This window comes from Triturus cristatus, chromosome 1_2 (genome assembly GCF_964204655.1).
Source record: "Triturus cristatus chromosome 1_2, aTriCri1.1, whole genome shotgun sequence".
Lineage (NCBI taxonomy): Eukaryota > Metazoa > Chordata > Amphibia > Caudata > Salamandridae > Triturus > Triturus cristatus.
In genome coordinates this window covers 669,483,040-669,507,811 of record NC_140580.1, presented here as the reverse complement: position 1 = coordinate 669,507,811, position 24,772 = coordinate 669,483,040, and the positions used below count along the sequence as shown (strand labels likewise).

General features: G+C 45.8%; 1 long non-coding RNA gene across 1 annotated transcript in view; it reads left to right on the top strand.

Moving 5' to 3' along the window:
* Positions 1–24,566, top strand: part of LOC146867832 (uncharacterized) — a 162,352-nt gene extending 137,786 nt beyond the window's left edge. Inside the window, exon 3 of the long non-coding RNA XR_014966144.1 lies at positions 24,306–24,566. This is a non-coding gene — a long non-coding RNA (uncharacterized LOC146867832). The remainder of the gene's footprint in view (positions 1–24,305) is intronic.
* Positions 24,567–24,772: the final 206 nt, after the last annotated feature.

Below are 24,772 nucleotides of genomic sequence, written 5' to 3'. Positions count from 1 at the left end.
GGGTACGCCTTAATCTCCTGGGTTCACCTGCTTCAGGTAACAGAGACACGGGGACACTCTGTCGGCGTAAAAGATCAGATTTTATTAGTTGCAGCTAGTACAGTTGTCCTAGAAGTACACACGGTATGTTCTCAGGAGACTGCCACTTCACTCCATGGCGCACAATCTTATATAGCACATAGGTGACATATACATTGACGAAGGACACACCTAAAACATACATGAAAAACCAATAGGAATAGTCTGAAAGTAAGTCAAAGCCAATAGAAAGAATTGGAAAACAAAAGTATCGAGTAACCCGAAGAAGTCTCTCCTCCAACTGTGTTTGCCACCCCTCCCACAGGTTAAGGTATTAACGTGTCTGTAACTGACTTGCAGGTGGCGAGATACGTTTGTGTGTTTTGGAGGACAGTTGTGAAACGAGAGAATACGAGCAGAGGACAGCGAAGGCCAGAAGATGAGATAAAGTCAGAAGTGAATATTGTGAACCAACAGATAGTTAAGACAGGGATTAGAAAAACCAGACAGGGATTAGTGTACTCGGCCAGTCTCTAACACCAGCTTTGTAAACAGAGGCACAAGGCTATTTTGACACAATACTGCAGGAAAAGCAGAAAAGACTTCGTTCGTCGTGCTGCCTGAGTGCGGGCAACACAAAATGGCGGCGGAGCACAAAATGGAGGCTCAATACGATCGTGATCAAAAATCAAATTTCCTCAGTAGGCAGCAGGTGTCTGGAACCTGCCGCCTTCTTTGGTTGGTGTTTTTGATTACTTAATTTGCACACACATTCAGTGTGTGGGAAATGAATGTCCTTTGTGTGAGAAAGTTAGACGTTTTTTGTCTAGGTGTTGACTTAACACCATAGCTGCCAAGTTTTAAGTTTGGCCATGTGTGACATTTTCATGTTTTCGGTGTACTTATGTGTGACATTTCAATGCCATATGTGACACTTTGAATGGCACTATTTTGTGTGTAGAACAAAGCAGTTATGACCATGTAATTAGGTAAAAAAGTAAAAAGAAACTCTATATGGGCAATGTAATGGTCTACAGTTGACCTACAATGGAACCCATCAATTTTATTTCCAGAAAATAATTGGATCATAAATTAACAACAGTGAAGTAGCTAAACTATTTAAGCACAGCCAGCACTAACACTGAAAAGCATGAAGCTCTACATTGAGAATAAAAGTGTTCTAATAACTGAGTAGGTAATGTAAAACTGTGTATAGAAAAAGATTTGCTGATAATTCAGACATTGAAAAACTACTAGAAGAATCATGTGACTCTGTAAAGGAGGCAATATTAGAAAAAAACTTCCTATGTTAGCTGGTGCCTTTGCATATGGGTGCAATGATGAAGAGCACAAACACAATCATGTGCACTACACACACGCACACAAACACACACACAGAGTCACGTCATGGTGCTTAAAGGTAAAAAGCACCGCTGTTACTATGAAGCATCCTAATCAACAGGTAATGTAAAGCTACATACAGTACAAAATGTGTTGACAATCCCGAGGTTGAAGATAGACTACTCAAGGAATTGTGTGGCTGGACAATATACAATATTAGAAAAAATAGGCTACTTTCGAAATTTCTTGCTGATAGCTTGTACATTTGCATATGGGCACAATGATGAAGAGAACAAAACAAGTACACACTCGCACATGTGCATCCCGTTCCACTCCCCAAGGAACTCATAACTCCGTTTGTCCAACTCTGCACTGCAGGTGGAGGATGAGTGCCAAGTCGATAATCCAGGTTCCAACAATCACATGACAGATACAAGTACAGGGAAAAATTGTCACTGCAAAAGCCCAAAGATTACTTCAAACAAATCATACCCTTAAGGCTGCCATTCTGTCTGCTCGCAACAACGAACTTGACCAAAGCCCCAGAACACCCGTAGCGATCCTAGCAAAGAATGACAACCAAATAGCTATTCACACAGTGGCCAGATAACAAATTCTTATAAGAGATTTTTAAGTCAAGCCTGGGCAGCGCATTTGCTGCTCTGCGAGGCATGCTGTATTAGAGTATGTACTTGAAGCTCTGCCCACTGTCCGCAAATATTTTTTATTGGCTTGTGTCATTGTCCTTTGTAAATGCTGGCTTCTGATTCATTAATAGGCTTATTAGTCCCTCCTTAGTACCACCTTGTCTTCATTTGTAACGTCCCATGAGGACTTGCCCTTTTACTTCTGCTGTTACACAGTCCATCTTATTAGTCTGTAAGCACTATTTTCAGTAATGAGCTTCTCCTACTGCAGGCACAACATGCTTTTCTGCAACATTCAGCACGCCATGCGCGCTTTCAATTTCCAATCAGCCCGAGACAAAGGAAGCTGCTTCTTTGAAATGAGATAGGATACTCACATCCAGCGTACATCGTCAACGGACATCTAGCGGGAGATGTAACATACCGTTTAAACGAACCAGTGTCATCTGAAATAAGAAAGAGTAAAAGAAATATTTTCCTCCAGCATCGCCAAAAATATATATAGGAGAACGTTAGAGAACTTAACAAAAGGATAGAAGTTCTGACTTATACCTCTATCCCTAGGGGGACAAAACTTGATGGCATGAAAATATATAAAAAAACAGACATCGAATCGCATTGATAAGAAAAGTTAAATCACTTTGATTGTGCTAGCTGCCATAATCCAATTTAATACACGCTAACCAGAACGATCCTGCAGCGTTCCTAGACTGATTTTTCACATTGAGTGATGGAATCCTGATGAAGGCATTGCCGAAACGCGTTGGTTTTTCCACCATGTGTTTTTCCATCACACGTTATTGATAGTTTATTTCTCTCTGAATCTTATGTGTATATCATGTCTGCTTTTGAAAGTACAAGAGAATAATTTAAGCACAGCATCACCACGCTGGTAACTGAATCGAGTATACTGTATTCTCCCATCTTGTATTCTTGTCATATAGAGAAATTGTGTACATGTGAGTCTTTTAGAATAATGATAGAAGTATAAAATGTCTGTTCTTTTCTCACTAATTTTGTAAATAGGCACAATTATATGTCTTTTTATATTTTTTGATATAAGAAAAAAATTCTGAAATCAATTTAGAAATCATAAATAACCAACAAAAAGAAATAAAATTGAAAAATATATAATTTTTTTATCTTTTTTATTTTGGAACAATTTAGTTCCTATGGTTTTGTTAATTAACAAACCCTCCTTGCTCCTTTCTGCATAATATATAACCATACAGCTTATATATTCCCCCCTCGTTTCCCCCTCCCCCTTTTTTTCAAAATAGGTCTCACATTTACAAGAGTTTGACTTATTGGAATTGTAAATGACAATGCCTTTTATTTATGTGTTAATTATCAAAACAGATAAATAAAAGGCATTGTCATTTACACTGCCAATAGCTTAAACTCTCGTTAATGTGTTACCTATTGCATTGCACATGCTTGTTTTTGTGCTCACACATCAAGTTACTATAGTAGATAAAAATATAAACCGGATGCAGTGTAGTTATGAGCATTTCTCTAGGAGGTATGAGGGAAGCCATGGCTGCACTCCGGGTGCTGCATGGAGTAGGCTCCACGACCCTGTAGAAGCACCACCAAAGTGGAGAAGCATGAAGCAGAAACCTCCACACAGTCATGGGACTGGGCACAGGTAAGTCCCACATCCTTTGATCGCCCATAGCGCTCTCAGACTGCAGCCGCAGCACACAAATCATCTCGAGGTACAGGGCAGCTTGAAAGGGGGTCCTGGAGTGAGTACACACAGTGAGGGGATGCAGGACTCACCTCTGAAACTCCTGAGGTAAATCAATGTCAGTTAGCATACTGGAAAGGTGACATATCTCATTGTCGCAGCATACGCCAGCAAGCACACCTGTCAAGTGACTACCACACTTGGATAGCAGCAGAGCTTCTTCCTGGCTCAGTGCACTGCCGCTGTTACTGATCTAACCCTTAGGAGAGAATACATCTAGTGACTGCAGATGCAGCAAATGAGAAAAACTAAACTTCCACCTGGCCCTGGAGTCTGCTTCTGGCCAACTTCCACCTGGCCCTGGAGTCTGTTTCTGGCCAATCAGATCCTATGTGGTCACAGTGGGGCAAACGGTGTGGCGGTATAACAACAAGCAAGACGCAACATCAGTTCCATCTGGGGAACTGTCTGCATGGTCTGGAATGGTTCAGACTCGGTTTCTTAATTGATTCATCCATGGGGTGTCGGAGTTCCTATAATTATGTAGTGTTAGTGCTGCTGCTAAGTAATTATTAAAGGAAGTGAAACAGCACAATCACCAAGCACAGCACAGGCCTGCGAGTGAACCCCTGCATGCTGTCCAACTGACCTCCTAGAGCATCATCAGTTGGTCAGGAGCACTAAATTGCGTGACTAATGCATTTTAGTGCGGTGATGCAGACACAAGCACTAAAATACGTTAGTCTAACCCCTGAAGTGTGGTGCTTGGCAGGGCTGCTTAACACCCGCAATGATGTGGTAAAAACATAAGGGGGGCAAAAATATATCTGGATGCCCCTTGCAGCAATTTGTACAAAGATTATTTGAATTAGTTTAAGACATGCACCAATGCCATTGATGGAATCTGAGAGGAGCTATGCGAGCATGGGAGGTACCCGGCAGGTTTACCCAGGGGGATTGTTTGGTGCTCATTTGATGGTCGTTTCAGAGTAGTCAATATGGTCAATCGAGCAATCAATCAAACAGGATTTGTAAAGCACCAGTAAGGGGTTCAGTTGCTGAGGGATGTCAGTTGAATAGTCAAGTTTTTAGGTCATTTCTGAATTCTTGCAAGGTGGGGGCCATTCGGAGGTGGAGGGAAAGGCCGTTTGAGGGATTAGAAGCCAGGTAGGAGAAGGCTGGACTGCCGCTACTGCTTCCGTGGATGAGGGCCATGTGGACTGGGGAGAGGAATATGGAGTGCAGTTGTCCCGTGGTTTGGTCTAAATTCACCCAGTGGTTGAGGTAGGCGGGTCCTTCCTTGTGCAGTGCCTTGTAGGCGTGGGTTAGGAGTTTGAACTGCCACTGTTTGTTGATGGGGAGCCAGTGTAGTGCTCTGAGGTGAGGGTTGATGTGGGTCCTCATAGGTAGGCTGAGAACGACCTGGGCTGAATGATCTCTGGCCTGTTTAGTAGTTGTGATGTGATCCTCATGTAGAGGGAGTTGCGGTAGTCCAGGCGGCTGGTGATGAGGACCTGGATGTAAGTGCGTTTGGTTCTGATGGGGAGCCACTTGAAGATTTTCCAGAACATGCATAGAGTGGGGAGGCCGAAAGATGAGACAGTGTGTATCTGCTCCTTGATAGACAGGTTGCTGTCGAGTATGATGTCAAGGTTCCTTGCATGATCTGTGGGTGTGGGTGAGGGGCCATGTTCACCTGGTTACCAGGACTCATCCCATGGGTGTAGATCCCAAAGATAAGTATCTCAGTTTTGTTGATGTTGAGTTTGAGGCACCTGTTCTGCATTCAGCTGGTAACGTTGGTCATGCAACTGTGGATGTTAGTTTGGTGTTGGCAGGGTCAAAGAATAGAGGGAGGATGAGAAGCAGAGTGTTGTCAGCATAAGGAATGATGTTCATACCATGGGATCTGACCAAGGTGGCCATGGGGGTCATGTATGTGTTGAGCAAGGTTGGGCTCAGTGAGGACCCTTAGGGAATACCGCAGATGATATTCTTTGGCCCTGAGGTGTAGGGTGGGAGACAGACGCTTTGAGTTCTTCCAGAGAGGAGGCCGTGATCCACTTGAGGGATTTCCCTTGGATCCCCATCTGGTGGAGACCGTGTAGGAGGGTGTAGTGGGACAAGGTGTCGAAGGCTGCAGAGAGATTGAGGAGGATCAGGGTAGAGCCCTGATGCCTTTGGTGACTGTGATTAGTGTGGTTTCTCTGCTGTGATTTGGATGGAATCCAAATTGAGAGGTGTCCAGGAGGTTATTGTTTTCTAGGTGGTTTTCTAGGTGGTTGGTGAGCTGGATGTTTATTGCTTTCTACACGACTTTAGTTGGAAATAGAAGCAGGGAGATTGGACAGTAGTTTTTTATTTCTTCGGGTCTGCTGTGGTTTTTTGCTGTTCCCCAGGTTGAACATGTGGTGGGGACAGGAATCTCTGGGAGCTCCCCTTGGATGGAGCTCATGATGGTGGCGGTGGTCTATGTGGAGAGTGTGGAGAATGGGAAGAGTGGGTCCCACGTGGTTATTGTGTTTCTTTTGGAGTCAGTGAGTTTGAATGGTCTGTCGAAGTCAGATACAGGTGGTTGGGTCCTAGTGCTTGTAGATGGTGGTGATTTTGTTGTAAGAGAAGTCTGCAATGGTATCACAGAGGCCCTGGGAGAGGAGATTGTGTTCTCTGTAGCTACGGGATTGCAGATCTCTTTGATGATGCAGAAGAGCTGCTTGCTGTGGTTGGAGCTGGCTTGAGATGGGTGGTTAGGGCCCTTTTCTTGGTATTTTTCAAGTTTTGGTGGTATTTCTTGGGCGTTTTGCTGGTGCACCAGACACTTTCAAGCCTTTTGCAGATGTGTTTAGTGGATTTAAGGTCTCTAGTAAATCAGCTGGAGTGTTTGGATGGCCTGCCTGTTTTGGTGGGTTTGAGGGGTGCAACTATGTTGATGCAAATGATGATCAATTTGGTGAAGTTTTCGGTGGCCAGCTCGACGTTTGAAGTGGTGTCTGGGGAGAAGGCTCTGAGGGTGTTGGTCCAAAGGTCTTGTGAGCCTAGCAATGTATATGGGGTCAGTGACTAGTTGTGTTAGGCCGACGGTGCCCAGGCTTTGGAGGAGGTTGGTGGTGTTGGGGTCCTTGGTGTCATCAAGGTCGTCAAGGGGAAAGTTGAGGTCTCCAAGGAAGATGAAGACTTTCAAGTTGATGGCCAAAGGTGCAATGAAGCTGGGGATGGCCTCATAGAAGGCATGATGAGGTGCTGGGGACCTGTAGACGAGAGTGCCTCTGACTGTTGTTTTGCCACCTGTGTGGGTTTGAAAGTTGAGGTGTGCCTTGATGGGGGTGGTACTGTCGGTGGTGGCAGTGCAGCTGAGGGATTATTTGTGGATGATAGCTGTTTCACCTCCTTGTTTGTTGATATGGTCGCGGTGAATTATTTTTTATCTGTTTGAGTGGCTGTGGCGATGTCCTGTGTGAGGGGTGTGATTGTGTCCCAGATCTCGATGGCATGTTTGTGGAGCAATCGGGTGTTGATTGGCAGGCAGTGGAGTTCTTCTGCAGTGGTGGCGGTGGGTGGGGGTTCTTGAGCAGGTACTGTATATTACAATGCAAGCGGCAGTGGTGGCAGGAAAATAGTCCTGGGATTGATTGTGAGAAGCATGGATGCAGTCATTGCGAGATCCAGATTTGAGGGCTACGAGTTCCGTGCTGGTGTAGCTGTGGGTTGGTGGTGGGGGGCCAGGGGTTGAGGCGCTGATCATGATCCAGGTTTGGACGGGCACAGATGGGATTGCCCTTATTGGGCCAGCGGCGCGGTGGCGCTGCGGCTTTCATTTAGTAGGTTCATGGGAGGGGGGAAGGGCACTGGGTGGGGTAATCAGGAGAGAGAGGAATTTGGGCACGAAGGAGGCAATGTGAGGAAAAACAAATGTTATGAGGGAAAAAGCGTAAAAATTGAAAAACGAGTTTTGAAAATGGAAAACGAGTTAAGAAATGGAATAATGAGTTAAAACGTGGAAAACGAGTTAAGGGGGAGAAGAAAGAACAAAGAAATCAAGTAAGTTAGGTGGGGAAAAACGAGTTAATGGGGAGCAAAAAACCTGGAAATCAAGCAAGTTAGGTGGAGAAAACGAGTTAAGGGGGAGAAAAGAATCTGGAAATCAAGCAAGTTTGGTGGAGGAAAATGAGTTAGGGGAGAAAAAGAACTTGGAAATGAAGGACGTTATGTGCAGGAAAACTGGTTAAGGGGGAGAGAGAACCTGGAATTAAAGTTTGGAGGAAGAGCAGAGTTAGGATACTTCTGGTGTGTGCTGGCTGGTATGAGCAAGATGTTTGCGCTAGCAGCAGAGGAGAGCTGCCCTGGAGACCTGCTCAATGGAGAGGATGTGGTCTCACGGCTAGAGCTGCCAACTTTGGAGCTGGGAAACCAAGGTTCGAGCCTTGGGGTCGACTCCACATCCTGTGATTCTGGCCAAATCACTCAATCTCCTTGTGCTTACCAAAAAAAAAAAAAAAAATGAATGTGTCGTTGTGTAACGTAACTGGTGCTCATGAAAAGCGCACCAATACCTTCGGGTCGAGTTTGTGCTATATACATCTGCAAAAAAAATAAAGTTGCACTGAGGCCTCCATTAAGGAGGTTTCCAGGAGGGTGAGCTGGGCTAGGTGAGGTCAGCAGGAGGTGGGAAGTGGGAGGGAGAGGGATTTGGGTGGGAAGGAGGTGGTGCAAGGAAAAACAGAGGTCACAAGGGAAAAAGCAGAAAAATTGAAAAATACTAATGAAAATGGAAAATGTGTTCATAAATGGAATAACGAGTTAAGATGTGGGAAAACGAGTTAAGGGGAAGAAAAAGTACCTGGAAGTCAAGTAAGTTAGGTGGAGGAAAACGAGTTAAGAGGAGAGAAAGAACCTGGAAATCAAGCAAGCAAGTCTGTGGCACGGAAAAGATGTTAAGCCAGAGCCTTCCAAAAGGAAACTATAATCAGCATTCACTTCCCACCAGGGCAGAAACTATATGGCCTGGTACTTGCCTACGACCCCTTTTATAGAAGAAAACACCCCAAATCTGCCCTTGGATGGATGGGTACCCACTTCCCCCCCCCCCCCAGGGCAAACATTTCAAGCCATACTGTTTTGGATTATGGGGGAGTAACCCCCCGGCCGCATTTATTACATATTAAAAACATTGATTATTAATTTTTATTATGTACACTTTACGCAGAAAGTCCAGATACATTGGTAGATACATGTCACTTGACTAACCTTAACCTGCTCTAATACAAATTCCACTCCTAACGTAATCTACAAATGTATATACTTTACTTTCTGCGTGTCCCCTCTAAAGCCTATGGCAAGGTCAATGACTGGGAGCCCCAGATCAGATCCTGGGGAACTACAAATGCTAGTCTACCGGAGTAGGCTTGCGTAGGGGGTACAGCTTATCGGACGGATACTTTCCCCCGTGCCCCCCCTACGCCCTAAGCCTTAAACTCCACAACGGGGGCACTGGCAGCCCCCAGATCCCGGTAGAACTATAAATACTACTCCACCAGAGTAAGCTTGCGTAGGGGGTACAGCTTATCGGACAGATACTTTCCCCCGGGCCCGCCCTACGCCCTAAGCCCTCAACTCCATAACGGGGGCACTGGCAGCCCCCAGATCCCAGTAGAACTATAAATACTACTCCCCAGAGTAAGCTTGCGTAGGGGGTACAGCTTATCGGACGGATACTTTCCCCGGGCCCCCCCTACGCCCTAAGCCTTAAACTCCATAACGGGGGCTGCAATTCTGCACACTTGCACCGTGATGTGCATGCGCGGGTGGCCACTGGCCTACTGGAAAGAGTGACTCCCTTGGCCCCCTCACCCTGACAGCCTACTGACCAGCTGTCACTGCCCCTGGAATTACATGGTGCTGGCCGCTAAGGGCTGAAGACTATGCTTACCAACCATGACCTTACCGCCACAGGACAGCATAGTTGCCCGACTATCTGTCCTCCCCCACAGCCCACTAGGCAGGTCATGCCCTGTAACTCGCCTGCCCCTGGACTCAACTAAAACCCTTCGTCCCAGGCGAGCCAGGTCATTACCCCCTAGGAGTAGGATCCGGATTGCTGGTGGTCCCTTAATTTCTTTCTAAAGCGTGGCACACCAGGTCCCTGCATTGCCCCATGCACAGTCTGCCCTGTCCATGAAACTCTATACTTGTTCCCAACTTACGTAACCTGGCCTCGTAAAACTGCAGGCAAACATGAAAGTAGAACATCAGTCAGCGTATTGCCCTACTGACAGGCTAAAACCTACACCATTGCACATGATACTATGTAACAGTGTACTGATGCAAACCTCTCCCTGAGTCACAGGATAAAGATACTTGCAATTCATATGAAACAGAACCAATGGGCTACAGTAAGTCAGCCGAATCCAACCCGGTGTCTTGGCTGGCAAAACCCATGACTCTTGAACTGAAAGATAGTGAGGCTGGACCCATCGCCACGTAGCAGAAGTGGCCCCGACAGCTCGCCGTCATTGCATTGTGGGTCACCTCACAGGTGTCACCTCCATGGATCCACCATACATAAAGTAAGATAAAACACAGATGATTAGTGCTCCTAGCATTTGGGCAAAAGATGCGGTTTGCATGCCAGGCCCATCGACTAGGGGTGGGCGGAATTTGCGGAATTAACCTTCGCAAATTATCGCGAGAATGTTTAAAATTATCGCAAACAAGCAGAAATATCGCGAAGATGCGGAAGTTTTTTTCCGGCATGTTCGCGAGATTTTCTGCATGGTTGCGGGTCGCCAACTTACCCATGTGGTTGCTTGCGGGCGCGGCCATCTTGTTTTGAGTTGTTCTCGCGGTGCATGATCGCGAGAAGAAAGACGTGATCGCGCGACGCATGACGTCACTGCGGGCGCGAACTGTCGCAAGACAGCGCAAATGGCTAAAAACAATACAACATCTCATGGAGAACGCGACCGGATCAAGAAAACTTGTCGGCGAACGCAGGGATTCAGGTAAGGCGATCGCGCGCGCGCGAGAATGTATCATTTTACAGCGCGAGCAAGAAACAAATTATCGCCAAGCTGCGGAAACCGGAATTTTTGACATTTTCGCGCTCTCCGCGGAACGCAAAAATGTCAAATTATCGCAATTTCCGCGAACGGAACGAAATTTTTGCCCAGGCCTACCATCGACTACCTCATGAGACTGTACCCTCCTTTGTCCACCCCCTCCCTCAGCCCAGGTTGCAGAGGTAAGGTGTGACAATGCGGATCTTGAATGCGCAAACAAAAACGGATGCATAGGCACTGTGCGCCACCCCATACGTATTTAGTGCTAAAAGTGTAAAAAACACAGGGTGCGTATGTATTGTATGATATGATCTAGGCATCTAATGCCTGAATGCGCCCAAGCCTAGGTACCATGACACAAAAACGGACATCCACTGCAACGTGCTCGGGCACCAGGGCACTGCGGTACTGTGTGGTACCATACATTAATAGTATAAGTGTATGAGCACAAAAGGGGGGTGACAAACCCCAGGCATATAAAGTTTGATTGCACAAGCATAAAGGGTGCATAAGTACCGTGTGACATTACACGGACATCCCACTACCTCAGCGTTCAGGCACCAGGGTGCTGAGATATTTTGTGATACAATACATAACTCCTCCTAAGTGTATGAGCACAAAAGGTCCATATGTAGTGTGTGACCAATCCACAGGCATAACCTGCGTATGTGTACTAGCACACAGGTGTAAAGCCATAGGATGACCATAACCAGCTTCCAATGTATACGTGTACCTGCGATGGATGCATAAACCCTACTGGACAACAAACCCCATATTCATATTTTTTGTAACCGCACCCGCGTGCCTATGAGTACTTGACAACAGACTCCTATTTCATATCTGTAACATCACCCCCTTGCCTCTGGCACTCCCGAAGGTGTAACAAAGAGGCCTGGAATGTCGTGACATCATAAGTAGGGGTGGGCGGAATTTGCGAAATTAACTTTCGCAAATTATCGCGAAAATGTTTAAAATTATCGCAAACAAGCGGAAATATCGCGAAGATGCGGAAGTTTTTTTCCGGCATGTTCGCGAGATTTTCTGCATGGTTTCGGGTCGCCAACATACCCATGTGGTTGCTTGCGGGCGCGGCCATCTTGTTTTGAGTTGTTCTCGCGGTGCATGATCGCGAGAAGAAAGACGTGATCGCGCGACGCATGACGTCACTGCGGGCGCGAACTGTCGCGAGACAGCGCAAATGGCTAAAAACAATACAACATCTCATGGAGAACGCGACCGGATCAAGAAAACTTGTCGGCGAATGCAGGGATTCAGGTAAGACGATCACGCGCGCGCGAGAATGTATTATTTTACAGCGCGAGCAAGAAACAAATTATCGCCAAGCTGCGGAAACCGGAATTTTTGACATTTTCGCGCTCTCCGCGGAACGCGAAAATGTCAAATTATCGCAATTTCCGCGAACGGAACAAAATTTTCGCCCAGGCCTAATCATAAGTACTGATAATGTATGTAAATGACCACAGAGGCAGGCGCCTCGCGAGACTAACATCCAAGATTTGTAGTATTTGACGTGACATCACCCCGGTGTGATAAATTTCGTGATGTAATGCCCATAGTAAGCACACCTCACCCCGGTGTAGAATGTCTTGATGTAGTGCCCATAGTAAGCAGTCATGCCTCCACCTGAAAAACGTCAATGGTTTGACCATTCTGCTGCAAAATAATGGCCCTCCATGGATGCTCAGCATTGGGCACCTCATGCTTCAGATTGACCAGACGCATTTTGATGATGAACATTTGCCATCAGACTTTCAATGCTCACTGCTTCGCATAGCCCATACGGTTAACATTGCATGTGACTTTCAATGGGAGTGCCTGGCACCCACTCTGCACTTTTTTAGGGATTTACCAGTAGGCATTGTTGATGATCCTAGGAAGTCTGCCACGGGTTGGAACTCTGATGCAGCAATGTTACCCTCCACTACTGAGGACAGAGGGGAGTGAGCTAGGTGCAAATAATCAACCTGGAAATGACAGCCTAACCGGGAAGCCATTAAGTTGGCTGAACATGCATACATTTCAGTCACCGAAACCGATGGTGGAAATGTTGCAAAAGACCCTAATTAAATAGTTCTGCTTTTTCCGGGCGGAAGCCCCACTGACTTATAAATCCACTGTTCCAAGTCTCATATAAGACACGCAGACGGGCAGATAGGACGCATGGTATTGAAAAAACACCGCAAATGACACATTCTGATAAAACATGAGACCCAAGTAATACGCTGTCTGGTAACCCAATTGTCACTAGTCCAAGGCTCACCATCTTTCCCTTTCCCATACTGCGCAACTACATCGCTGTGAATTAAAAATACCCTATTATGGGGTTATTTTCCGGATTCAGATGACAGAAAAACGCGGTCCCGGTGATAACACACGGTATAAATAGCCACTTAACAATACCCCACAATAACAACCACTTGTTAAAACTTAAGTGGTAAACCTCACACGGTAGCAACCACTTGTTAAGACCTAAGTGATAAGCCCTACACGGTAATAACCACTTTTTAATAACAACCATTAGTTAAGACCTAGGTGGTAAACCCTGCACGGTACCAACCACTTGTTAAGGGTAAGTGGTAAACCTTACACTGTAACAACCATTTTTTAAGACCCAAGTGGTAAACCCTACCCGGTAACAACCACTTGTTAAGACCTTAGTGGTAGACTTTACACGGTAACCACCACATGTTAACACCTATGTGGTAGCGCCCGGTAACAGACATGCTGTAATGTTCACGCGGTAACACCCCTGCGGTAGCCCCCCCCCCACGCTAAAACACCGATGCGGCAAACTTAAGGAACGGTAAACACCGATGCGGCAACAGCAAACCAGTGCATGAAGAAGCGCATGCAAATTATATACAGCACCGAATTTATGTCTATGCCCAGAGCATCTCAGTCCTTATTCATTTAAACCGCATACAAGTTGCGCATCCCCTTCAATTGTTTTACCGGATAAAACATGACCGGTCATCGCACATGAGGAAAAAGGCATAGAGAGGACGTACGTGTGATTACCCAAATAATCTAGCCAAGCGGTGGTTCTAACCTTCCCCCCCACCCGCTGAAACCCCCCAAGCGATTTGTATTATCGCTAAATGTAAATTATAATGTGCATTCGCCTTTTGGGTTTGAAATAGATTACAAAACTGTGCGGTACCTGTGCGCCTATTCCTTCCAAACACGGGATACAAATACTACAGGTGTACATACACCAGGGCAGATTCTATGTGAACCACAGTAAACGGAGAAACAACGTTAGGCAAATTTCGCTGTGACTAGCCACGCACCATCAAATTACACACTGTCCCATGACCTGAAAAATGGCATGCAGATGGCCATTTTTGGCAGACCCCACATTTTGATGCACAGCAGTGTATATTCCCTATTACTACCAGCCGATGGCGCTCAGTCCCATGCTCAGCGATGATGCGCAGATTACCTTTGTATCAGTTAACGGACATTTTAAATCAATTCCTTACTGAGCCTTTACTTAACGTTTAGCAAGACCTGTTTTCTGCCACATTCTTAATAACGGAACAAATGCATTAAAGGACAAAATTGCCGGGCCATACATCACCGAAAATCTGCTGCAAGTGTGGGACTAGAGGAATGCAAAACCTATTTTTCCCCACACGCACCCACTACTTTTTTTTTTTGTAACATGCAGTCGTATTGTACATTTCACCCAACCATGTGTGTCTCTTACAATAATACAGCCCAGAAAACCGCTCGTAACAAGAAACACCCTTACATTCCTTCCTAACACGAATAACGCTTTGTCGCGCGAAGGAATCCTCAAGTAAGTGATAAGAAGGATGTGCGAACAGAGAGCTGCACCGGTGGGGGGATGTCTGCCGTCATGAACGAAAGAATAGGAACAGACGTTTTGCACTTCAGCCCAGCCCCCAAAGGCAGCAGAATCAACCACATACCGTAAACATACGCACAGCTAATCGCTTAAAAAACGCTGCATGCCCAGCACGCACCCCTTGCCAATTGGTGTTCCCAGCTGATCGCACCACCCTAGATGCTGAGAAACCCTTTCAGACGGCCGGCAGCGAGAGGGCAGTGGAGGAAAAGAAAACATGGCGAAATCAAATCGCAAACAACTGTCACTTTTTGCTTTGAAAGAGCAGACGGCCCGCTGTAAGCCAATGCGCGCGTTCACCTACGTTTATACAACAGATGAGCAACCCGGGAGGCACGCCACAGCTGATCCCCTCTCCGATGCTGCTCCACCCATAGGCACTGGTCGCGCACACCGCTTGCGAACGCCGATCACCGATCCAGTGCTGTCCCAGCTGCTCGATCGTCCGCTGCGCCGAAGTTCCGACAAAAAAACAGCCTCCGCATGCACGCCGCAGCAAACAGCTGACCTCCTCTTTCTTCCAGCGATCCAAAACCCACGTCCTGAAGTAAACACAAAAGAAAACAAGTTACGGGCCGCCGCTGGCCCGGGTGCGTTCCTGGTGGGGGCGCGAGGAACAAGAGACTGTTCCTGCGCCCACCGCCCCCTTTTAAGGCGCAGTGGGACCACCTGGCAGGAGGCTGGTCTAAACCAGTCTCCCCCAAACGTCCGGCGTTCGTGTGAACCGGAAGCACTTAAAGTGCTTCTGATTCAATGCCGGGGTCTGGCGCGACCGCCATAATGGCGGCACATGCTAGGTAGCGCTTGCCTTGCCCATGATTGCTTTAAGCAGTGTGTTGAATTTGGTAATTCCCTGGTACTCCCTACCAAAGCTTACCTTTGCGCTCGAGGTATCTCTAAGGTATGGCTTGGTGAGCTAACAGACAAGGGGCCAAGAGCAAGCTAGTCATCAGACAGCTGAGCAGGTTAAAGCATATACGACTGGGTGCAAGGTGTTTTATAAAATGTTCACATCACTATTGGAGTACAGTTCCAGGTGGCATATAGGTTAAGGTAGATTCTCTGTTTGGTGCCAAAACCCTCTGCAATAATAACATGAAGAATTGGGTTTGTTGCATCATCAATGGCACCTTATGGGGAGAATGGCCAGTGATGTGTGCATGGTTCAGCAGGATGTTTATTTTATTTCCTGACACTGTCATAGATTGGCATTCTCATCACAAAAACGGAACTAGTTGAATATTCCCTACTGAATGCTGCACGTGAATTTCTATTGCGAAGTTCCATTGCTGTGAAATGTTTTAAAGTTATTCAGTGACACAAATATAAATAGTGAAATATACACAAGTTTCTCTCATTTGTTTGTGTCATCCATGGTTCGCAGGAGCAAGTCCCCAAGATAAAGGTGATGTGTGCTGAAAGATGGCCCTGCGACAGCTTGGTGGGTGTGAACAGGATTCAGCACAGTTATATAATATATGTGAATATTGTGATGGAGCGTGGGTTATCAGCTCGGGTTACACACACATATTCCTAATAGTCACCTGGGCCCAAAAACATTCGCACAGATAAGCTAGTAAACCCCGCTGTCATCAATTTTGAGTTTTACCTGTACTTTGATATTCAACTTTACCAAGTCTTACCAACTTGCTCTCATTAATATTTCCTTTACTCAATGAATCAGGTTGCTGAGATAGAAAATGTAATTTATCTTAAACTTGAAATAACCACAAACTCAAAAAGTTTTAAAATCTTTATCTAAATCAATAATTTTGTGAGTCAGAATCAAATACAGTTTGAACACCTTCTCTCAAGAGGCAAGATAAAAGTCAAATATAGCAAAGTCATAATAATGATAAATGAAGACGGTACCTGTAAAAGGAAGAGAGAGAGAGAGCAGGTACAAAGACAGGTTTCACAGAATTATATTTACCGAAGGTGATAGATGAACCCAACTCCTTGAAGATGGGCCAGATAGAATCTCCCAGGACAGGATGTAGACTGAAGATTGGGCAGATTCAGATATGGGAAGGTGACCTCTTCTAAAGTGCAACGCCAGCGTCGCACCACTCTCTGGCACTACTCTTCCCGAATGTCCCTCTTCCGTAATCCCCTTCTAGATGATTAGATTATCGATCAGTATCTCATTTTCTCAAGCAGAGTTTCTGGCAGCAACAGGGTCTGAGACAGCGCCTCGGACAGAATCTGTAACAGCATATGTGTTGGGTCGGTGACGAGTCAGAATGACAGATTTGACAAGTTTGACAATAGTCTCTAGCTTACTTACCTCAATTATACTATTCTGTATTCGTGTACCACCACCAAAAGTTTCAATGTTCATGTTTTCCCTTATTGTGATTGGTCAGGGCGAGGAGGTGAGCTCATCACATCATATTAAAAGTAATATTTTCTCTTTGGACCATTGTTCTATGTTTCCGCCCCTTAATTTACTTTCCCATAGCTTTATTCCCACCCGCATTTCACATTATGATCAATACAAGTTATACATTTTATTCACAATTGTTGCTTTTGTCCGGTTCATTAGTTTACTTTCCCAGGCGTCATTGCCCAATGTGGCCTTGGCTGTGATTCAAGTGTGCCATCATAGTTTCCGGCAAGTTTCTATGCGCCTGCGCGCGGATCAGGTGGGGTAGGGATTTCAGTCACCCTCCGAGGCCCAAATATGAACTAATAATAAAGTCAGAAAAAGATACGTTAGAATGCGACACTAAATGATTTCACTGTATACCATTTATCTCTACTCTATCCCCATTTACTTATTTTAATCTTTCGCATTTGTGCTTAGTAGAATTTATAGGTTTAGTTTATGTGATAGCATGTGCATTACCATGTGAGTTTCAAGCGGCAATTTTTAAAGCTATTGCGCAGCTGCAAAGTTTTCCCGCCAAGCGAAAGAAGACGTCATACTACGTAGATGCAATAGACGCATGGCAGAGACTTTCCCGCATTTTGGCGGCCATTTTTAGACACTCGGGTTTATTGTTAGTAATACACATATGCAAACATCCCTGTATGATTGTATGTAATGCAATGTTAGTTTTTACAAGACTTGTTGTTTACGTTGTAACATGTTATTTGAGAGGATTGCATACAAGCAAGCTTCTAGAATCCGAAACATTGCTCCATCAATAGCACCTAATGCAGTGGCCTAGCTAGCCCTATGGGCGCCTGTGGCGGTCTCTGCGTTTGCTGTCCAGTGGCGGCAGCAGTGAAGAGCGGGAGGGGAAGGGGGGTACAGGCGAGCATTCGCGGCAAACTCATTGAGGAGCGAGGGGATGGGGGGCTTGCTGTTGCCTTCCTGAGACGGCAGTTAAAAGCAGGGGAGCAAGCCCGCTGCCCCAAAAAAGTATGCCGCCTGGGGCAGACCACCCCCCCCCCCCCCGCAGCTACGACACTGACCTAGTGTGGTGGTGGCAGGAAGCTGTTCAACAACACAGCCATACACCTGGAAGGCACATATGTTGAAGCAGACACGGGTAATTCCAGTACCTGTGCTTGATGAGGAAATATAGTACCCTGGTTTGAGTTTAGTGGCTGGGCCAGACACACTAGCCGGGTAGAGTTCAATTTCTACACGTTTCCAGCATCGGAGGGATGATAGCTGAATGAAGTCTATGGCTGCCCACAAAATATTTAGACCACAAATTTAAATCCAGCAGGGACACCTCATGATCTTTGGCTCCAGAAGGTTGGTAAATGGCAAACCGTTAAAGGAAACATGAATCGATAACGGATTGCGTCAGGGGATAAGAGGCATTTTCTCAATGGCGCTTTTTTTGTTTGTCGTTTCTTATGTTTGTCCCTCAAGTGCCTTGTGTTGATTCAGAAGAATCGTGAGAGATGCACAGGGGAGGCTCTATTGAGCAGAAGTCAAGTAGTGGATTTTTGCCTTTCAGGACTAATTATGTAAATTGACCTAAAGAAAGTCCTCGTCCATGACCAAGGCAGCTGTGCAGGATGACATTGAATGTAACTAGAAGGGTTTTCTTCCTCATCTTTTGAGCACCAATAATCTATTAATCGTGGCAGCCAGAGATAGGCATGTAAAGACTCATACATATTGGACCAGACAAGTGGGAACTCTTTAAGTGGATTGCAATAGGAATGGAGGGCTGCATAAAGTATAATTCCAGTGTCTTGTGGGGGCAATGAGGGCTGTGAACAGGGCTGAAGCTATCATTATTGAAACAGGTGCAGTTCCACTGAGTCCTGCATAGGTGAAGAGCCTACTTCTGCAAGAGTGGTGTCTGTTCTACTACCATTACCAAAACAGGGCTTAAACTTAATCTTTCATCTACAGGTGGCCAAACTCTTTACCTTTGCTGCCTAGATAGCTTACAATAGGGGGACACTGTGGGCCAAAAGATACCGTACTAATTTATTTAAAGGATTAGCCGAATGCCAAAAGTTCACATACCCCTTTTCAATTTCATAGACAAATATGCATAATGTGTCTTCAACACTTGGTACTGAACAAGTAACCAAATTTTGGGAATCAAACACCAGGACATCCCAAAGAGATAGAAGATAGCCTAACAATTTTACATCGGCTGAGGGGTGGTGGAAGCGCAAGTTCAATCCAATGTTATTTTTGAAGCTTAATCTCAAGCCACAGATATTGATCTAGGCAATCAGTTTGAGGGTAACTGCTGCATTTGGGAAATGCTTAGTGAGATAACTTTGATCTAATATTTGGTATTCCCCAGATTTAGCAGGGTCGTTGGTCCACTTGGAGGGTGGCGACAGTGCAGGTTGCATTTCAGACTATCATACATATCATGGTCGGGCAGCCTTTCATGCAGTAAGAGCCATTATTTATTAGCGAGTGACTTTAACCCTGCAGAATGACATGAATTGATCTAGGTAATCCATCTGGCACAATGGAGTAACTGTCTGCAGGGTTGTATAGCAGAGGCATGCATGGCTAAATCACCCATGCCTCTATAACACAGCCCGAGCCACAAATGCGCTTTAGCCACGCATTCCTTTACCACACATGCCTTTACCACGCATTTTTGTTGTAAAGGCATGGATGATAAAGGGGTATGTGTGGTTCAGATCGCTACTACCCCAACCCCCCTGCCCTAAGCCCTGAAATTCTAAGCCCTACCTCGCTCCCAGCCCTGAGGCCTAAAACTAGCCCTCTCCTTAAAACTACCCCTGCCCTGAGGTCTAAAACCCTGCCCCTACCATAAACTACCCCAATCCCCGCCCTCCCACCGTGAGCCCTAAAACATACCCTTACGCTCAAGGAGATTGAACTCCCTTTTGGGGTTCACATAGTGACCTACGCTGATGACACCCAACTGGTCGTAGCACTGAACCACTCTGATAATGCTTCTATTGGCCTCTGTCCCTGTCTAGAAGATGTAGCTAAGTAGATGAACCACTCGTATCTAAAATTGAATGGTGAAAAGACCGAGATGATGCCCCTTGGCAATCCGTCTCTCTTTAAAGCGGATGTAATGTGGCCTACCTGCATGGGACTCGTCCCTGCTCCCCCCAAGACCCAGATGAAGAGTCTGGGCGCCTGGCTTGATCAAGACCTCAGCTTTATGGTTCAGGCACGGAAGGTGGCGGCTTCCTGCTATGGCATCCTAAGGATGCTCCACAAAGTGCTTCCACTTCTCCCCTTCCAGGCAAGAGAACTTATGGTACAGGCACTTCTTCTTTCCCGCTTGGACTACAGGAACGCCCTTTACCTTGGAGCCCCGGCCTCGACCTTTGCAAAACTTCAAACGGTGCAAAACTGCGCAGCGAACATTCTTGTGGGGACCTCAAACCGGCAATCTGCAAAAACCTGCCTTGAAGTCCCTCCACTGGCTTCCTGTTTGGGAGCGAGTTAAATTTAAGGCTATGTGCATTGCCCACAAGATGTTAGTAGGGAATGGACCAGCAATCAACCATTGCATTGTCCAGCCTTACCTGGCGAATAGACGGCTGCGCTCAGAGGATCTGTATCTGGCGGTCGTCCCCAGGATTAAGAAGGCCAGAAGTGGTGGTCGCCTATTCTCTTATAATGCCGCTAAGCTGTGGAACACCCTCCCTCTCCGCCTACGGAGGAAACCCAGCCATCTGGCCTTTCAGAAACTGCTAAAAACTTGGCTCTTCACTTAAGTGTTGCTATGATGTTCTCTCGGATACTGTCTCAGCGCTGGGATGCCCCTGGGTAGTTATGCACTTAATAAATGCTGTTTTCATTTCATTTCATTTCACAAAACCACCCCAACCACTTCCACTACCCTGAAGCCTAAGACCCTGCCCTCATTTTAAAAAACTACCATGATTCCCCCTACCAGGGGTCCTAAAAGCGCCACCACTCCTAAAAACGACCCCACAAATACCAGCACCATCCCTCGAAACTACCCCGACCCCCACCCTAAGCCCTAAAAACCTGCCCCCTTCCCAAAAGTACCCTGACTCCCCCCGCCCTGAGCCCTAAAAGTGACCCCCACTGCGAAAATCTACACCCCCAAACATAAACCCCAGCCCCATGTTCCTGTCCGCATCAGGAGCTACCTGTTCTGATGCTTCCTCTTCTTCTCCCTGCCCCTCCTGAATACTAGACTGCTATCTACCTTAACCACGCATATTCGTAGTTAAGGCAGATGCGTTTTTCAGGCAAGCGTGATTGCGCTTGCTTTGTTCCGGCACGTGTGTCTCTGCCTACGTTGTTCTGGCTGTTCCCCGTCTGCACCGATGACTACATCACTTACTTTGTATGCATTCTTGCTAAGGGGTCCTAGCAGAGCCGATGAGTGAAAGGGTACATCAAATTAGTCAGATGAGTATCATTTCAACAGATTTCGCACAATGATCTGGTGCAATCCTTCACACACAAGAATAAATGCATTCAGTATATTGAAGGTTTGTGTATGGTCCATATTTTAGTATTGGAGAGGTCATAAGTCTATTTTTGCACCAGCATGCATATTGTGGCTTGCTCTAACACTGAGAGATGAGGCAGCTATCTTGTTCCTATTTTTCGGTCATTACCACTGGGGTATTTATAGCCCCAACACGCGTAGCAGAGCAGTCTCACAAGCTTGCTATCAGGAATCCACAATTTCAAAGGCACTGCTGGCTTTGGGCTAGTAGCCAGTGCAAACTGCACCATGACCCATTGAGCACATAGGGGAGAGAAAGTCAATGCTACAGGGCATCAACTTTATAGATGGGGCTTGTAGCTGGCCTGGCTACTTTTCAGGCAATGCCTTAGTCTGTCAAGTTGCACAGTCCTTGTCACAGTTAAACTGGGAACAAGCAGGAGCTACCAAGGCAGAACCAGTCCAGGTGCCAGGCTATGTGAGGGCATCAGCCACTGTTACTGTATCATTCGCTCAGTTTCGTTCTACCATATCCAAACTAACATGTATTTATTTTGCACTCCCTTCTTAAAGCAAATGTCCAATAGGTATATTTTATTTTCAGTCTGATTTGCAATGTACCATCTAGGAATATCTTCCATTAATTGATACACATATGGAAAGACTGCTAATCTCAAGCACTGCATGTAGGCCTCCATTTCACTACATTATATAAACTTTTGGGTCCTAAAAATATTAGTCACTACGACTGGTTCTGCTCTTCCCTATTAGGCGGTAGGCAATTTCATAAAGTCTTAAAGTGTGACAACTTCATAATTTTAGCATATTCCACCTTGAATCAATATTATTGTTATGAGATTATCCAAAAACCATGTTCGTCATCCAGCAGATCTGCTTATGTATGGGGCCAGGTTTGGTGGAAGGGGGGCGGATCTGCTGGTGGTCCTGGCCTTCTAGCCCTACCTCTGGTGCTCATGATGTTTCTTGTGGTGTGACCAAATTGTCACAGGGTGCCTCAGCAGGGATAATGTACTAAGCAATTTTCTGGGCTTTGCCTTAAGAATGGAAATTAAATGCTACAGTGCCCTTGAGTTACTATGAAAACCCTTTTACAGAGAGTTATTTTTGTTATTGGGCTGGTTAGAGTGGGGACTGACCTGCTGGTGGTCCTGACTTTCTAGCCCTACCTCTGGTTTTTGGGGGTCATAATGAAATTGTCACTTAGTGCCCCGGCACGGACAGGTTGCCAAGACTGGTGGGTCCTTAATCAGGGAAATACACAAATTGAATTTTTTTAAATGCATCAATCAATAAACAATGGAGGAGTTTCATTGAAAATATCAAAAGTTTAAAACCAGTAAAGACTGGTCTGGCCACAAATAAAAGCAAAGTCCTGCATCAGCTGCACCTTACATTCATCACTTTTATGGAATATGCTGTAATCAGAGCCCATGGGTACTCATCCACTTAGTTTTTCTATTGGCCGATGGCTTAACCAAATTACAAAATGAGGTATCTGGGCTTCTAATAAATAGGTTCGGATACTTACTCAATGGAAACTATTGTCGTTCAGTTCTATAAGAAAGCGGACCTTATAGGACACAAAGGTCTGAAGTTCCATGCCAGGGGTTGAATCGCTCAGAGGGTGGATTCTAGTGGGTCATGCAGCACATCCGTTGAGAGAACTCAGGGATGTTGGGCTATAACAACAGGACATTTATTCATATACCTTAATGCATATCTTCATTAATGCCAAGCCACAGGGAGGGCTACCAGGCTCGTTCATCTGCACGAAAAGGCTAAATAGAGATACCAATCCTCAAACTTCCCAGCACTGTAATTGTACTTAGATGTCTTTTCCATTTGTTTCTGAACAAAAAGATTAAGGCTTACCCCATTTAATGGCTCATTGGCTCAAATAAATAGAAACAAATGCCTCTTGTGGGTGATCTCCAGGTAAGTGCTGCTGTGGCAGGGGGTGGTAAATCGCCAATAACCTTTTCGCTCTGTGGCAGACATTTTTGCAGAAAAGAAAGGGGATACTCGACAAATGTGGCTACTTTTCTGGTTTTTCCCCTTAATAAGTATTTGGGGCGGGGCTGGCTGGAGAGGGGATGGACCTGCTGAAGGTCCTGGACCTTCCAGCCCTACCCTGGATTGTCTGGGATACATTATTGATAGGGACTTTGCTTAGAGGCTGGTCAGGCCACTGGTGACCTGACAGGAACGGGGCGTTATGCGATTTCCTATGTTTGTATTCATTTTTATGTCATTTTTCATTGGTCACCTAGTCAAGGGTGGAACTTGAACAAGTGAATGTTGATGGCATTATTTGCGTCTGACTCAAGGTGGTGAATGGAATTGTTGCCACAAGGTGCTTTCCGTTGTGTGGAATATAAATAGAAGGTACTTTGCTGCCCGCAATGTGACCATTGGTATGATCATGCAACTGGGGGAGTTGATCCTCATTATTGAACTGTTTACTCAATAATATATTTGGCGGAATTTACATGGCTCTTACATAGTTTCTAGTGTCAATTGATGTACAGTCTGTGTCATGCATTTACTTGCTTTTCATATCACTGATGTATGTAACTGCCTTTCATTCTTTGACTGAATTTTAATAGATTAAATTGCTACTTCACGGTAGAATACACACCTGAGTGTCTGTCTCTGCTTTCTTGTTATGGAACTGGAGGGAGGGGTAAGCTAAGTTCCTCACTGCAGTGTGGAGTTTGCAATTGGCACGTTGAGAGCTTACATGAGATGGCAATCCATACATCTACTAATAGGTCACCTTAATTCTCTCCACAGGCTGAAGTGGTAGGGCCATCATGGTTGTGCCCAAGGGGGTGAATGGATCACTATAACAGTCGTCCAGGTCTTGCAGGGAACGAGACTGGGTGCTCCAACCACAGCTCCATACAGGTATGAGGCGTGACTTCATCGTGGGTTCCCACAATGGGTTCAAAATGCCACAGGATCAGGGACTAACCTCTTCTTTCTTCAGCCATGCGACTCGATGGATGGAGGATCCAGACTCACCATCCAGTGGCTGGAAGCGATTTTGTGAAACATCCACATTTCCTCACCTGGAGCTGGAGCAGACATTTTCGCAGGAATGCAGGGTGATACCTGACAAATGTGGCTACTTTGCTGTTTGCCCCCTTGATACGGTAATAAGTATCTGGGGATGGGGCTGGCTGGAGTGGGGATTGACCTGCTGGTGGTCCTGGACCTTTCAGACCTGCCCTGAGTTGCCTGTGATTGATTATCGATTA